This window comes from Heterodontus francisci, chromosome 6 (assembly GCF_036365525.1).
Source record: "Heterodontus francisci isolate sHetFra1 chromosome 6, sHetFra1.hap1, whole genome shotgun sequence".
NCBI classification, from domain to species: domain Eukaryota; kingdom Metazoa; phylum Chordata; class Chondrichthyes; order Heterodontiformes; family Heterodontidae; genus Heterodontus; species Heterodontus francisci.
The window spans coordinates 86,014,376-86,030,963 of record NC_090376.1 but is presented as its reverse complement, the minus strand read 5'-3'; the positions used below and the strand labels follow the sequence as shown (position 1 = coordinate 86,030,963).

General features: G+C 44.4%; 1 protein-coding gene across 1 annotated transcript in view; it reads right to left on the bottom strand.

Moving 5' to 3' along the window:
• LOC137371589 (melatonin receptor type 1B-like) overlaps positions 1–16,588 on the bottom strand; it is a 147,962-nt gene that overhangs the window by 116,429 nt on the left and 14,945 nt on the right. The gene's annotated exons all lie outside the window — the stretch shown is intronic.

The window sequence follows — 16,588 nt, the reverse complement described above, 5'->3', positions numbered from 1 at the left end:
GTGTTGGGGTAACTTATTTGCGTGGATGGAGGACTGGGTAACAGACAGGAAGCAGACAGTGGGCATAAATGGGGCATTTTCAAGGTGGCAGGCAGTGAATAGAAGGGTGCCACAAGAATCAGTGTTGGGCCTCAGCTATTTACACTCTATATTAATGATTTGGATGAAGAGACAGAGAATATCTCTGTATCTAAGTTTGCTGATGATACAAAGCTTGATGGAAAGATAAGCTGTGGGAAGGATGTAGAGAGGCTGTAAGGAGATATAGACAGGTTAAGTGAGTGGGCAACAAGATGGCAAATGGAGTATAATGTAGGGAAGTGTGAAGTTGTTCACTTTGGTCATAAAAATAGAAAAGAAGAATATTTTTTGAAAGGTGTGAAGCTGCTAAGTTTTGATCTTCAGAGAGACTAGGAAGTTCTCATGCAAGGAATGCACAAAGTTAACATGCAGGTGCAACAGGCTATTAGGAAGGCAAATGGCATGTTGGCCTTAATTGCAAGGGGATTGGAGTACAGGAATAAAGAAGTCTTACTGAAATTGTACAGGGCTTTGGTGAGACCGCACCTGGAATATTGTGTGCAGTTTTGGTCTCCACATTTAACAAAAGGATATACTTGCACTGGAGGCAGTGCAGCAAAGATTTACTAAGTTGGCCCCTGGGATAAAGGGGTTGTCCGACGATGAGAGGCTGAGTAAATTGGGCCTATATTCTCTGGAGTTTCGAAGAATGAAAGGTGATCTAATTGAGACATACAAGATTCTGAAAGGGCTTGATAGGGTAGAAGCTGAGAGATTGTTCCCACTGGTCAGGTAATTTAGAACACGGGGACACAGTCTCAGGATAAGGGGTCAATCATTCAGAACTGAGATGAGGAGAAATTACTTCACTCAAAGGGTTGTGAATCTTTGGAATTCTCTACCCCAGAGGGTTGTGGATGCCCCATCATTGAACACATTTAAGGCGGGGATAGATAGATTTTTGGTTTCGCAGGGAATCAAGGGATAAAGGGAGGGGGCAGGAAAGTGGAATTGAAACCCAAGATCAGCCATGATCGTTTTGAATGGCGGAACAGGCTCAATGGGCCATATAGTCTGCTTCTGCTCCTATTTCTTGTGTTCTTGTGTTCTTGAGTGCCTCAGTGAGGACCTCACATATCGTGGTGACCTGCTGTGTACTGCACAACTTTTCACTGCAAAGGAGGGGAAGCATTGAACAATGAAGATTTCGAGGAGCGCTATGCCTCCTCCGATAATGAGGGTGCAGAGGATGAAGCTGATACACTGCCAGATGAAGAACCCAGGGACAACAGGAAAACGCCATGGGATACATGCAAGTGAAGCTCATGATGCCCTTAAATATTTATGTTTCCTTTGATCATAACTACAAGTTGCAGAGTGACCAATAAAGACTTAACTTTACGCAGCCCTGCTGTCGCCTTGCTTCCTTTAGCAAGCCATCACCCAGCGCCCAGGTGCACAGCACTCAGCTGGCAAGGTTCCGGACTTGATCCTCTCAGAATGATCCCTTGCCTCAAGCCTCATGACAGAGGCAGTGTTGAAATGAAACACCAATGGCCATGAATAAGAGGAAGAGGATCTTGTGAGATGAAAGTTTATCTTTATTCACCATCACATCAAATGCTTCCCTTTCCAGTCACATGGCACTTTCACCCATGAACTCTACATGCATCTAGAAGATCTTCTTTATTGTTTTGCATGCACTCCTATGGGGTGCTCCCCCCTGCACTGTCAGTTGAAGTAGAGGCAGACTGCTGGCTTTGCTGCCTCTTAGCTAGGGTTGACCTTGCCACTGAACAAAGAACAAAGAACAAAGAAAATTACAGCACAGGAACAGGCCCTTCGGTCCTCCAAGCCTGCGCCGATCCAGATCCTCTATCTAAAGATGTCGCCTATTTTCTAAGGGTCTGTATCTCTTTGCTTCCTGCCCATTCATGTATCTGTCTAGATACATCTTAAAAGACGCTATCGTACCCGCGTCTACCACCTCCGCTGGCAACGCGTTCCAGGCACTCACCACCCTCTGCGTAAAGAACTTTCCACGCATATCCCCCCTAAACTTTTCCCCTCTCACTTTGAACTCGTGACCCCTAGTAATTGAATCCCCCACTCTGGGAAAAAGCTTCTTGCTATCCACCCTGTCTATACCTCTCATGATTTTGTACACCTCAATCAGGTCCCCCCTCAACCTCCATCTTTCTAATGAAAATAATCCTAATCTACTCAACCTCTCTTCATAGTTAGCACCCTCCATACCAGGCAACATCCTGGTGAACCTCCTCTGCACCCTCTCCAAAGCATCTACATCCTTTTGGTAATGTGGCGACCAGAACTGCACACAGTATTCCAAATGTGGCCGAACCAAAGTCTTATTCAACTGTAACATGACCTGCCAACCCTTGTACTCAATACCCCGTCCGATGAAGGAAAGCATGCCGTATGCCTTCTTGATCACCCTATTGACCTGCGTTGCCACCTTCAGGGAACAATGGACCTGAACACCCAAATCTCTCTGTACATCAATTTTCCCCAGGACTTTTCCATTTACTGTATAGTTCACTCTTGAATTGGATCTTCCAAAATGCATCACCTCGCATTTGCCCTGATTGAACTCCATCTGCCATTTCTCTGCCCAACTCTCCAATCTATCTATATCCTGCTGTATTCTCTGACAGTCCCCTTCACTATCTGCTACTCCACCAATCTTAGTGTCGTCTGCAAACTTGCTAATCAGACCAGCTATATTTTCCGTAAGCACCCTTTTCTCATGCAGCATAAATTGTAGCTCCCTTTGAAATTTGTAATTTCTGCATCTGTGCTGACGAGTGCAAGATGAAAAGCTTTGACAACGTCTCTTTTTTCAGCAATATATAAATGATTTGGATCTTGGAATACAGAGTAGAATTTCAAAATTTGTCAATGATACCAAACTTGAAGGAGTGGCAAACAGTGAAAATGATATGAACTGACTGCAACAGGACATAGATAGGCCAGCAGAATGGGCAGACAGGTGGCAGATGGAATTTGATACAGACAAGTGTGAGGTGATGCATTTTGGCAGAAGGGATAGAGTGAGGCAATAAAGAGTTAATGACACAGTTCTAAAGAGTGTGTAAGAACAGAAGGACCTCGGGGTGCAGGTGCATTGATTTTTGAAGGTAGCAGGACCTATTCAGAGAGTGGTTAGCAAAGTGTTACGACCAAGTGAGAAAGAGGTCTAGGGTTTCCCTTTCAGCCTTCGCCTGGTCTTACTGCAACAGGGTTGAATTTTAAACACACCATCTTTTGAGCTCCCCCTTGGTGAATCCTTGTTCACCGCTTACCTATTATAAGGCATGGAGATGAGTACAAACAAGCTTTCTTAGGTTTAAAGAAGAAAAGCAAAATTTATTAAAACTTAAACTTAAACTCTAATTTGGTTAACGCCTACGGATACACAACGCGCCCATGCTAGCATTCATACGCAATACACACATGCAGATCGGGAAAGAAAAGAGCAGAAGAAAAATAAAGTGGAGAGGTTTAAGGCAATAGCTGAAGAGTTTCTCATTACTTTGCTTTGAGCTTACTGTAGAGTCCTTTTGTAGGTAGTTCTTGCTTGTAGGTAATTCTTGCTTTCGTTGGGGCCCAGTATTCTTCTTAAACCTTGTTCACTGTAGGAGACTTTTCTCTCTTGGGGTTCCTGTGTCTTCAATGGTTTCCAAAGCTGGCGAGAAAGAGATGGGAGCAGACAGGAGAGAGATTTCTCAATGCAAGAGCAGAAGCTTTCTGACTTCAAACAATGTTTTCTCCAACTTAAAACTCTCAGTTCAAATGGTCTGACCATGTCGTCTGTGTATTGGGAGCAGGGACTGGTTCCTTTGTTCCAGCACTGTCTGCCAATATGCAAAAATGTTTTTCCAGCTAGGGGCCTGGCAATTCCTTGTAATAGGTCCTCTTTTCTTCCCAGCAACAATTTGAAGTTTAATGTCCATGTCACGAAATTAATGTGCCTCATTCTTAGCAGGTAGGGGCCTACATGCCAATAGTATATAGGATCTTGGGCTTCATAAATAGAGGCATAGCATACAAAAGCAGGTAAGTTATGGTGAACCTTTATGAAGTTCTGGTTAGGCCCTAAATAGAGTATAACATGCAGTTCTGGTCATCACATTTTAGGAAGGATGTGAGGGTCCTTGAGAGGGTGCAGAGGAGATTTACCAGAGTGGTTCCAGGGATGGAGGATTTACAAGGGTAGGTTTGAAAAGCTGGGGTTATTCTTCCTGGATTAAAGAAGATTGAGAGGAGATGCCTCAGTATGCCTTGTCCCCATCTTGTCTTGCCACTGCGACTGTAAGCACCCTTCCCTCTTGCAGTATAAATTGTTGCTCCTTTTGAAATTTGGCATTCTTGCATCTGTCCAGATGAGTGCAAGATGAAAAGCTTCGACAATATGTCTCTTTTTTCAGCAATATATAAATGACTTGGATCTTGGAATACATTAGGATTGTCAAAGACCCTCGCATCCTTCCTAAAATGCGATGACCAGAACTGGATGCTATAGTCTATTTGGGGCTTATCCACAGCTTCATAAAGGTTCAGCATAACCTCCCTGCTTTTGTACACGATGCCTCTATTTATGAAGCTTAAGATGCCATATGCTTTGCTAACCACTCTCTCAATAGGTCCTGCTACCTTCAAAGATCAATGCATCTGCACCCCCAGGTCCTTCTGTTGCTGCACACTCTTTTGAAGTGTGTCATCTATCTATCTATCTTGGAATACAAGATTGAGGGGAGATTTGATAGAGGTGTACGAGATTATGACAGATTAGTTAAATTAGACAAGAAAAATCTGTTACCAATAAGTGCTGGTGCAAGCACTAGGGGACACTAGATTGAAGGCTTTGGGAAAGAGGTGCAGGGGGAAATGTGAGGAAGAACATTTTTATGTAACGCGTGGTAATGACCTGTAGCTCGCTGCCCACAGGGGTGGTGGAAGGGGAGACAAAGATATCTAAAGGAAATTGGATAGACACTTGAAGGAAATAAACTTATATGACCACAGGGATTGAACAAGGGAGTAGGACTGACTGGATTGCTCCACGGAGAGCTGGCATGGACTCAATGGGCTAAATGGCCTCCTTCTATGCTGTAAATGACTGTATGACTCGATGACACATTCTGCCCTATTCTGGGTTTCATCAAGGTAAGATTGAAGGCAAGTAGAAAACTCCTTAGGATTTGTCAGGAAACCAATTATGGAACTTAAAAAAACAATTAAGTCCTGTTTAAATCCTCAATTCTTGATTTAACAGCCAGGACACCCTGTTTCCCGACCTGGCAGCAACTCACCAGGGTCACCGAGGCAAGTGTACAACAGGGACAGCTTCTTCAGTGAAACTGACATGCTGTCAAGGCTTTGATCAATGAAACTGAAGAGCTCCAGCCATGGCCAGGTGAAAGGCTGCTGTTCAAAGCATTTTTTCTCTCAGTGTGTGCATTCACTGGTTGGCAGGTGAGTGCCACTGTCTGGGAAGTAATTTCACCTGTCTACTACTTCACTCACCTTCAGCTCCACTTCCTTGCTGTAAGCCTTCACCATGGAAACTTATGCACCCCTACCTTGCAGCGCTGATGAGGGACATGAGCAGAATCAACACCACCACCAGTAGCACCAGCAGCAGCAGAGCAACATCAGCAGCAGAGGCTTCAGCTGCCTTCACCTCAGCCACATGCCACTCCATAGGGTAGAGGGGATGGACAGTGAGATCGAACTGGAAGGAGGCTAGTCTAAGTAATGATGATCATGAAACTACTCACAGAATCACAGATTTGTTACAGCGCAGAAGGAGGCCTTTCGGCCCATCATGTCTGCACTGGCTCTCCTAATGAGCATTTTATCTAGTGCCACTACCCTGCCTTCTGCCTGTAACCCTGAACATTCATCCTTTTCATAAAGCAATCTAATTCTCTTTGGAATGCTTCAATTGAACCTGCCTCCACCACGTTTTCAGGCAGTGCATTCCAGACCTTAACCACTTGTTGCGTGAAAAAGTTTTGCTTCCCTTACCCATTACTTTAAATCTGCACCCTCTCATTCTCGAGCCTTTCACAAGTGGGAATAATTTCTCCCTATCTACTCTGTCCAGACCCCTCATGATTTTGAATACCTCTATCAAATCACCTATCAGCCTTTTCTTCTCCTAACTTCTCCAATCTGTCTTCATAAATGAAGCTCCTCATCCCTGGAACCATTCTTGTGAATCCTTTCTGTACTAACATACGAACATACAAATTAGAAGCAGGAATAGGCCACTCGGCCCCTCAAGCCTGCCATTTAATAAGATCATGGTTGATCTGATTGTAACCTCGACTCCACATTCCTGCCTACCCCCTATAACCTTTCACCCCCCTTGCTTATCAAGAATCTATCTACCACTGCCTTTTGAGGAAGAGAATTTCAAAGACTCAAGACCCTCTGAGAGAAAAAATTCTCCTCATCTCTGTTTTAAAAGGGCGACCCCTTATTTTTAAATAGTGACTCCTAGTTCCAGATTCTTCAACATGGGAAAATATCCTTTCCACATCCACCCTGTCAAGACCCCTCAGGATCTTATATGCTTCAATCAAGTCACCTCTTACTCTTCTAAACTCCAGCAGATACCAGGTTACAAGGCTGCTTCGACAGCACCTTCTAAACTCACGACCTCTACCACATAGAAAAACAAGGGCAGCAGACGGATGGGAACACCACCACCTGCAAGTTCCCCTCCAAGCCACACACCATCCTGACTTGGAACTATATCACAACTGCTTCACTGTCACTGGGTCAAAATCCTGGCACTTCCTTCCTAACAGAACTGTGTGTGTACTTCTACCACATTGTCTGCAGTCATTCAAGAAGGCAGCTCACCACCACCTTCTCAAGGGCAAGTAGGGATGGGTAATAAATGCTACCCACGAATGAATAAGAAAAAAGAGACCCCCAATGCAGGGTGTACAGGCAGAGGATTAGCTCTCTTGACATGTCTGAGTACCAGTGCCCCTGGAGGCTCAGGCTTTCACAGCCGATCACTGCTGACATCTGCAGCCTCCTGGAACAAGCCCTCCTTCCCAGTGGAGCTGTTGGGCATGCATTGCCTGACACTGGAGGGCCACTGAACCCCCTCCCCCCCACCATTTCCCCACCCGTCCCAAGTCTCTGCCTTTTGCCAAGGTCGTGTGCTCTCTTCTGCAAGGAGAGAAAGCAAAGAGGTGTGAGTGTTCTTAATGACTTGATGGAGAGGAAGGAAGGACATCATTTATGGAGGGTGGCTGTGGAGCATGTGTGTGAGAGGTTAATAGGCTGAGTATGAGTGTTGGCTGTTCAGATGGGGATGTGAGGTGCCTGCAGAGAGAGGAATGAGTGGAGCTGCAAGGTGCATTGCTCTGAGGAGTGTTGTGCAGGAGAATGCTGGGAAAGTCAGAGTTTGAGGCTTTTCACCTGAAATTGTTATGGCACTCACCTGTTGTGGCCTTCTATTATTATTATTCATTCCTGGGATGTGATTGTCCTGGATCCTCTTGGTGCACTGTCTCCAGTTTGGAGGGCCCACTCTTCTTCTGCTGACTTCCTTGGCTACTTCCAATCATGCCTGCTTAGTTGGAGAGGATGTCCTCTTCCTCTCATCCTTGGTAAAGCTGAGCTCACTGCAGCCCCTCAGATCCTGCAGCAGGATGTCAGGTAAGTGTGAAAGACCCGCAGAGCAGCCTTCCCAGGTCTCCTCTCCACTGCTGTGATTGCTGCAGCCTCAAAAGTCCAAGTGCTGGTGGGTCATTCTAATCCATGCCATAGTCCCTTTAATTAGAAATCCTTCCTTTTCCAGAATGGAAGTGATATCCCACCCACCCTCACTGATTGGTCGGCCAACCCAGAGGTGGGGTGCTGAAGCTGTGGCTCAGTGAAAGAGCACTACCTCCACTAATTAGTCAAACTGTTTCCCAACCCACAAATGGTCCCGCTGTTTCACAGAGACTAAGCGCGGAAAATTCCGCCTTAAAGCATTGTAACTTGGCTTGATCTCCAATTTACACCACTTGGCACCTCCACAGTCCTGTGGAGACTGTGAAAACATCACTTAGGGAACTATAAAGCCTATGTTGCACTCTGCCACTCCAAGCAGTGAATTATTGTAGTGACAAGATGCTGTGTCACTGGAGTGCAAACAAATGTTTTGTGGTAATATGGAAAATGGTAAACAATGCCAAAGATCTATTTATGTTCTTTTACAAGTGGTAAGTCTGCCCTCACATTAATTTTGTCTATTTAGATTTGCTAAAGGCTACTTTCTTTTTAAAAGAATCAATAGACGATAACAAAGAAAATCACTTGTACATATTTAGGTTGTTATTATTTACTAGAGATTCTTATGGCCAGATTTTAGATTTTTGTTTGCTGTGCATATTGGAAGCATTGGAAGCAATTCATCCTGTCACGATTCAGCAATCCTGGTGACACAGCATGTTATAACACAATTCACCACACCATAGTGTGACAATCTGTGCAACTTTCTCACCAGATCCCTGTATGATTTTTCTGTGATCCCCACTTTATACGCACCTTTATCCTTTTACTAACATTAGTGAAAATATCTCCTCTTCACACTGAGAATATCTTAGGTGATACACTGAAGGATGCATATTGTCTAGGGTATTATCCAAAATTAAAGAGGAATATTCATCTAGATCACTGAGTGTCTTTGTCACATTAACAGATGGTTTATTGTAAAAAGTTCAGTGTTAATTCAGGTCCACTACGTTTTCTGCTGAGTTTATATATTGGTTTGGTCCTCTTACTGTGGAATCAGAGGGGTTTTCATACATTTGGAATACTTCAAGTTAAAAAGATATTACAATTTAATAGAAATGGTGAAAAGCAATGCAAATAATCCCACAGATGAGGAGTCAGAATTTCTGTTTTCATTTTACTGTGAAAGTAAATGTTTGGAATCTGTGATGAAGGCATTATTGGATTATTCATCTATATTTAGCACTTCTTTGATGATTTTGATCACACAAAAATGGATTAACAAACCTTAGTGACAAGGTAGCAGAAAAAGTGCCTTGTGCTTGTTAAACTCTTGTTCTTGTCATTAATCAGACATTTACTCTGGATCTTTTCAATGTGAGTCATTTGTGATAGATTTAAGTAGTCTAGAATTTCCTGGAAATCTACAGTTAGTAATGGCACATCTATGGCCTACACCTTTACCTAGATTGGAGTTCCATCATTATTCACACCTCGCTATAATTTCCTGGGAGTTTCGGGCCACACGGCCAATACCACTCACTGAAACCCCAAAAAGTTCACTATTACAGTTCTAACTACCAATCAAGATAATGGTAATTGCAAATTTCTTGGAGTTACTTCAGTTATCTTGCTGCAGCTGCATAGACTTTTAAATAATGGCACAGATCACTGGGTATTCGCACAATTTATGGTTCTCACATGATTCTCAGCCTGGGAAGCCAATAAAAGGACAGTTAAAGTTACATGAATTACAGAACTCACATGAGCAAAAAGAACTGTGACAGAAAGATGAAGATCCAGCTGTCTCTCCTGGAGGGAGCAGAAACGGCTACTCAAGGATCAAGATCTCAGGGGTCAGTTTTTAAGAGATCAAGGATTCTGGAGCATAGTTCTCATGTGCAGGCAATGGAGACAGTCTCCTCTCATAAAGTCATAGAGTCATTTACAGCACAGAAGGAGGCCATACGGCCCATCAAGTCCATGCCAGCTCTCCATGGAGCTACGCTATCACTCCCCAGCTCGATCCCCATAGCCCTTCAAGTCTATTTCTCTCAGGTGGCCATCCAATTTCCTCTTGAAGTCATTGATCGTCTCTGATTCCACCACCCTTGTGGGCAGAGAGTTCCAGGTCATTACCACCCGCTGCGTAGAAAAGTACTTCTTCATATTCCCCTTGCATCTTTTGCCCAAAACTTTCAATCTGTGTCCCCTAGTCCTTGTACCATTTGTTAATAGGAACAATTTTTCCTTGTTTAACTTATCTAAGCCTGTCATAATCTTGTATACCTCTATTAAATCTCCCTCAATCTCCTTTGTTTTAAGGGGAACAAGCACAGCTTTTCCAACTAACCTTGTAACTAAAATCCTCCATCCCTGGAACCATTCTGGTAAATCTCCTCTGCACCCTCCATTACCCTAACATCCTTCCTGAAGTGTGGTGACCAGAACGGGACCCAATACTCCAGTTGGGGCCTAACCAGAGCTTTATAAAGGTTCAGCATAACTTCCCTGCTTTTGTACTCTTTGCCTCTATTTATGAAACCCAAGATCCTATATGCTTTACTAACCACTCTCTCAATATATCTTGCCACCTTCAAAGATCTATGCACAGGCACCCCCAGGTCCCTCTGTACCTGCACACTCTTTAGAACTGTGCCATTAAGAATATGGTGAAGATGGTGGAAAAGTTAGAAGAGTCCACAACCCACATCTGCCATACAATGCAGGAAGTATAGCATGATATGTGTCTCACCCTGATGACTGTTGCAGTTTCAGATATCAATACAGCTTCAAGGTGTCAGGAAGAGGTTCTTGGGGCAGTTGCCACTTCCATTGAGGCAGAAATGACTGCTTCCATATGTGACCTGAAGAGCACACCTTGCTCAGAGCTTTCAGGACTGAATTGGGAGTATTGGCTAAGAACAGTTATACCTCAGTTATCTAGGACTGCATCAGTCCTAGCCATCAATCTCAAAACCATCTGACATTGAAGGAGCAGCACATAAGAATAAAAATTAGGATAGTGCATGAAAAGAGTTTTAGGCACAAGGGGTAGTCATAGTAATAAGAAGTAGCAGTATTTGTGGGGCACGTGAAAAGGACAACATAGTAGTAAACGAGTATGGGTCTGAAAATTCAGGGTATTTGTGCATTTTTTCGAGGGTTTGTGTATTTTTTCCTTCTTATATAGCTTTGAATGCCTGTAGCTCTCCCGTCCTAGATATTAGAGATATTACAGACTAGCTTAATAGTTTCCTGAGAGCAAGGAAAGAGATTTTGAAGGGTTTTATTGTGTCATACAGGTGGCGAGCACACTCTTTATGAAAAGAAGTGGGTGCTCGCTTGCCTGATGACACATGCTGCCTGATGACACATGCAAGGCCATGGAGGGATTTGAAAACAAGGATGAGGATTGTAAACTTGAGGCGTTGCCAGACCAGGAGCCAATGTAGGTCAGTGAGTACAGGGATGATGAGTGAATGGAACTGGTGGTAGTTAAGGTACAGGCAGCAGAGTTTAGGATGAATTCAAGCTCATGGAGGGGGGAAGATGGGAGGCTGACCAGGAGGACATTGGAATAGTCCAGTCTAGAGTTAACAAAGGCATGAATGAGAGTTCCAGCATGCGATGAACTGAGGCAGGGGAGGAGGTGGGCGATATTATGGAAGTGGAAGCAGGTGGCATTGGCGATGATGAAACAGGCATGTGGTCCAAAGCTCATCTAAAGGTCAAATAGGACATGAAGGTTGTGAATACTATGGGCTGAATTTTATGAGGCTTCTGGCATCAGGGTTCATGGCGGGGGGGGCCCGGAAAATTCTTCCGGGAGAGGCCCATCATGACACCTACCGCCGGGAGAGCCCTGCCACATTTTACCGGCAGTGGCGAGGCTCGGTGCAACCCTCACCCCCCCCCCACCCCGCCACTTGGCGGCAAAGTCTTCACCACCATATTGAAATCAATGTAAATAAATTTAAATGAACTTACCTGGTCCCGACAGCTGCCCCACGCCAATATTCTGGCCGTTGGCCAGAAGTCCTGCACCTTCAGGTGTCTGGACGGACATCCGAGGCATGACACTGGTGGGGAGGGCGGAGCAGAGAAAATTCTCAGGGCGGGAGTGGGGGAGCAGGGATAACACTTTCTATTGGCTGAGGGGATGGTAGGAAGGGGTTGAAGGACAAAGGTAACGAGGTACAGGGGGGAAAGTTTGGGTTGGAAATTAAGTTTATTTTGGGTGGGATAGGCCCAAAACCAAACATGGGGAGGGGTGGGGGGGTGGAGAGGGGAATCCAGCTTTTACTCTGTTTTCTACACTAATGTGCAATGAATGTTTCTTTAAATTTCAAATGTAACTGCAACGACTAACACCATTGCCTGGGACGGAGCGGTTGCCCCCTCTATGTCATCAGGGGCGGCTGCTCCACACCCTCCATCTAAATGAACCCCCACATGAAATATCTATGTTGGAAGACCACCAAGATCACGCCACCATGATTTGTGACATGCTCATAAAATTCAGCCCTATGTCTCAAATAGTGATGAGGGAGAAGGATAACATCAGTGGCTAGAAAATGGTGTTAGTGGCGGGGACCAAGGATAATGGCTTTATTCTTTCCAATATTTAGCAGAGGATATTTCTGCTCATCCAGGACTGGATGTTGGCCAAGTAGCACTATAAATCAAAGACAATAGAGGGATCGAGAGAGGTGGTGGTGAGGTTGAGTTGAGCATTGCCAGTGTACATGTGAAACCTGACATTTTTTGCAAGGGCCAACATATAGATGAAACATAGGGCTGTATCAATGATAGATCCTTGGGGGATTCCAGAGCTAACAGTGTGGGAGCATGAAGAGAAGCCATTGGCTATGACTAGGTAGGTAGTAGAACCAGATGAGATGTGACCCACCCAGCTGGATGACAGAGGAGAGGTGTTAGAGGAGGATGGTCTGGTCAACCATGTGATTCAATGCAGACAGGCCAAGAAGGATGAGCAGGGATCGCTTACCTTTGTCACAGTCACATAGGATATCATCAGTGCTCTGGCAGAGGCGGAAACATGATTGGAGAGTTTCAAACATGGAGTTGCAGGAAAGATGGGATAATGAGGTCTATGGTCAGAATCCCAGCAGACTATTAGTGAAATGTTTTAGCTGTCCTACAGAATCTCTGCTTGCAGAGCAGAATTTTTAAAGGGAAGTAATATTTATGTAATTGGAGCAATGTAGAAACCTAGCAAAAGATGGGAATTGTTGGTATTTGAAGAACTGTACAAGATAATATGGAAGACGGTTTGAGCAGTTACCTTGCAGGGGTGTATTGCAGCTTTATGAAAACATTATTGCTCTGGCACTCAATTGAAAGCACCTTGATCTACTGTTTGGGGCTTCAGTCATTCTCACTACAGCTATTTCCTCATTGTGACTCACCTCCTATTTTGGCAAGGCTTTGTCACGAGGTTCTTCAACTTGTATGACAAGTTTTTGGGGAGTGAAGTTATGGATCATGCAAGGCAAAAATTATTTTGAGACTCTGGGAGAGTTGTATTGTAAGGCACTGATTGGTAAAGATATCTAAACTACTGCTTCAAGATCCCAACTGTATTTTTGATAATCATTCTGGTGGTAGCAGAAGCTTCTGTTCTGCTTCTGTATGTGTTTGTTATAACACTGTCTGGAGCCATGGCTGCTGATGGCAGTACTGACCTCCCAGGAGCCATCCACCTGCTGTTCCTTCCACTTCAAATCAGGGTGTGTCAGTTGCCTTCCTTAAAATGGAAGCATTGGAATCTGTTTCAGGGAAGCAGGCATTAATCTGCCTTTTTCTGTACTAAATATTGAGAGAATGAGATCCTTTTCATTTCGGATATGGCATAGAATTGTGCACAGGGGCTTAAATGGCAACATTAGTGCAATCAGTACTCCCCTGGGCCCTGTGAAAGGCAGCTGACTTGTTGAATTGTCTCATCACATTGCTGCTATTGGTCAGTAGCCTAAGCGAAGAAGTTCTTGGCCTGACTGAAAAATGCAGCTGTGACCTTCTTGATAGATCTGTAAACAGACACTAAACATACGCCCTTGTTAGCCTCAAAGGAGCAGGATATATAAAAATTGAGGGTCTTGCTAACTAACAGCCACTGGCATTGTTGGGTATTTAGCATTGCATGCTGGTAGATGCTTGTAAGTAAATATACACACTTACCTGCATTGTTTGAGTTGATGTAAGGCATTTTCTACTAAAATGAGTGCATGCATCTAAAACTGTGTCACCATATCCACACCTATGGCTAGTCAGCAATTTCTTTTGGATAATACTATGTTAAAGCCCAATTCCTTGATTTATTTTGAAGCCCAGCAACTTGTATTGTATTAAAGCACTACTTCTCTCACATCTTTTAAAGTTGAAGTCCCCCTTCCCTCTCTGTGCTAAAGCTCAACCCTAACCTTTGTGTTTTGTGGCCAGCTCCCAGGTTGGTGTTAACATCTCAGCTTTCTTAGTTTTAAAACCCACCTTACTGCACTGAAGCCTGATCCTTATTCCACGTTGAAGGAATGTTCCCTGCCTTGTATTAATACTAGGCATCGCACTCTGTGATAAAGTTCAACCTGTGCTAAACTCCTGCTCCAAACACATGATTATCAACTTCCCATTCTCTTATTAAAATCCCACCTCCATTCTTCAGCAGAACAGCCAAGGAAGTTCCGTCCTCATTTAGTTAAATGATGATACAAGCAGTCTTGTTAGCATCTATCACTTACAGTGCAATACATCCTATAATATACTTTAGATTTCTTGCAGAAATATACCTGCCACATACACACTAGTATCTTGCCTTCATTTTCTTATAAAATACCTGAGATGATATTCTTATGCCTGTAAGTACTGCAATTTGCACACGTACAAACACCACAAATGGTACCAGATGTATTCCTGGTAATTATCAACTGGGTTAAAATTGTGCTAATTATACATGTTAGTTTTTTCTCCCCTATCTATGTCTTTGAAATCACACCACATGCTATAGTTAGATCAGGAAGAGTTGTGGCCAAAACTGCTAGAGTTATTCTGAACCCAATTGTTGAATATGGACAAGAATGGCTTGGAGAATTATATTTTGAATTTGCCTTCCTATCTTTAAGAATCTCTGCGCTCTTTCATAGAATCACAGGCTCAACACACCCCTCACTAATGTATGACACAATGGCCAGAATTTTATGTTGGGCAGGAGGCCCTGCCTACGTGCCAAAAAGTCGGTGCCGAGCCTGCCTCCACTAGGCCTGGGGTGCCAGGCTGGAATTTTTTGCTCCCCAGGCCCTTAATTGGTCCTGGGCAGAAATTCCACCTCCTTAAGGCAGGACGTCCTGCCCAATAGAGCTGCCGGCCAATTAGCGGGTCATCAGCTCTTAGTCCCAGCAGTGCCACCTGGAGCAGTGGCCACTGCTAGGAGGACTACCCCTAGCCATCGTAGGCAAGAGGGAGGAGGTCCCTGGAACTCATGCAAGTTCTTAGGGCCATGTCAGGGACACTCGACCGGGCCCCGGCAAGGCAATGGGTGTTGGTTGCTTTGGGGGGAGTGTTGTGAGTTGGGGGTGATTGGGGCTTCTGGGGCAGCCATCAGTGGGGTACAGGCCCCCCCCCCCACAGCCCTCAAGAAGGCCGCCTGGTTTTTACCAGGCGGGGTTCTTGGGGCCTTTGACGTCTGGCCATTGAGGGTAAGATACCCATGGCAATGGGACGAGGCCCTTATGTGGCAGTTAATTGGCCAGTTAAGGGCCTTGATTGGCTTGGGGCGGGCACGTAAAATTGCAGCGGGGGTGGGAGAGGGTCGGGAATGCCTCCTCCCACTCAATGTTACGCCCCCCACCCCCCGCCACCAACCCACTCGTTGTGGGGGGAGGGGGCTGTAAAATTCCGGCCAATGAGTGACAAAAAATTATTTTAAAAATAAAAGCATCATTGTATAAATCATTTCCCATTATTCAACTTCTTGGATGTCTACACATTTTGCTTGTAATTCTAATTAATTTCAAGTTTTTTTCAGTGTAAAATCATGGTAAAAGGATTAATTAACTCATTTGGGATGAAGTCAGGGATGGGAAGACAGACTTGGAAACTGGTTAAGAGGAGATAACTTCTTTAAAATTATGTAGAGTTTTGACATGGTGAATAAGAAGACTATTTGCTCTGGTTAGGGTGTAAATGTTTAGTTTAGAGATACAGCACTGAAACAGGCCCTTCGGCCCACCGAGTCTGTGCCGACCATCAACAACCCATTTATACTAATCCTACACTAATTCCATATTCCTACCACATCCCCACCTGTTCCTATATTTCCCTACCACCTACCTATACTAGGGGCAATTTATAATGGCCAATTAACCTATTAACCAGCAAGTCTTTGGCATGTGGGAGGAAACCGGAGCACCCGGAGGAAACCCACGCAGACACAGGGAGAACTTGCAAACTCCACACAGGCAGTACCTAGAATTGAACCCGGGTCGCTGGAACTGTGAGGCTGCGGTGCTAACCACTGCACTAAGAGACTGAGGAGTAATTTCTTTACACAGAGAGTTGTTGGAATCATGGATCTTTTGCAGAGGTAATGGTTCAGGCATTGGGCATTGGATCTTCTAAGGAAAAAGAGAATTCATATAAGTCTGAAATTGTGGGCTGTGGGAAGAGGTCAGAGCAGGTGATTCCAAGTTTTTGTGGCCTGTCACTTTAACTCTACCTCCCTTTCCAACTCTGAGCTCTCTGTCTTTGGCCTTTTACACTGTTTTAAATAGAATCTCATTTT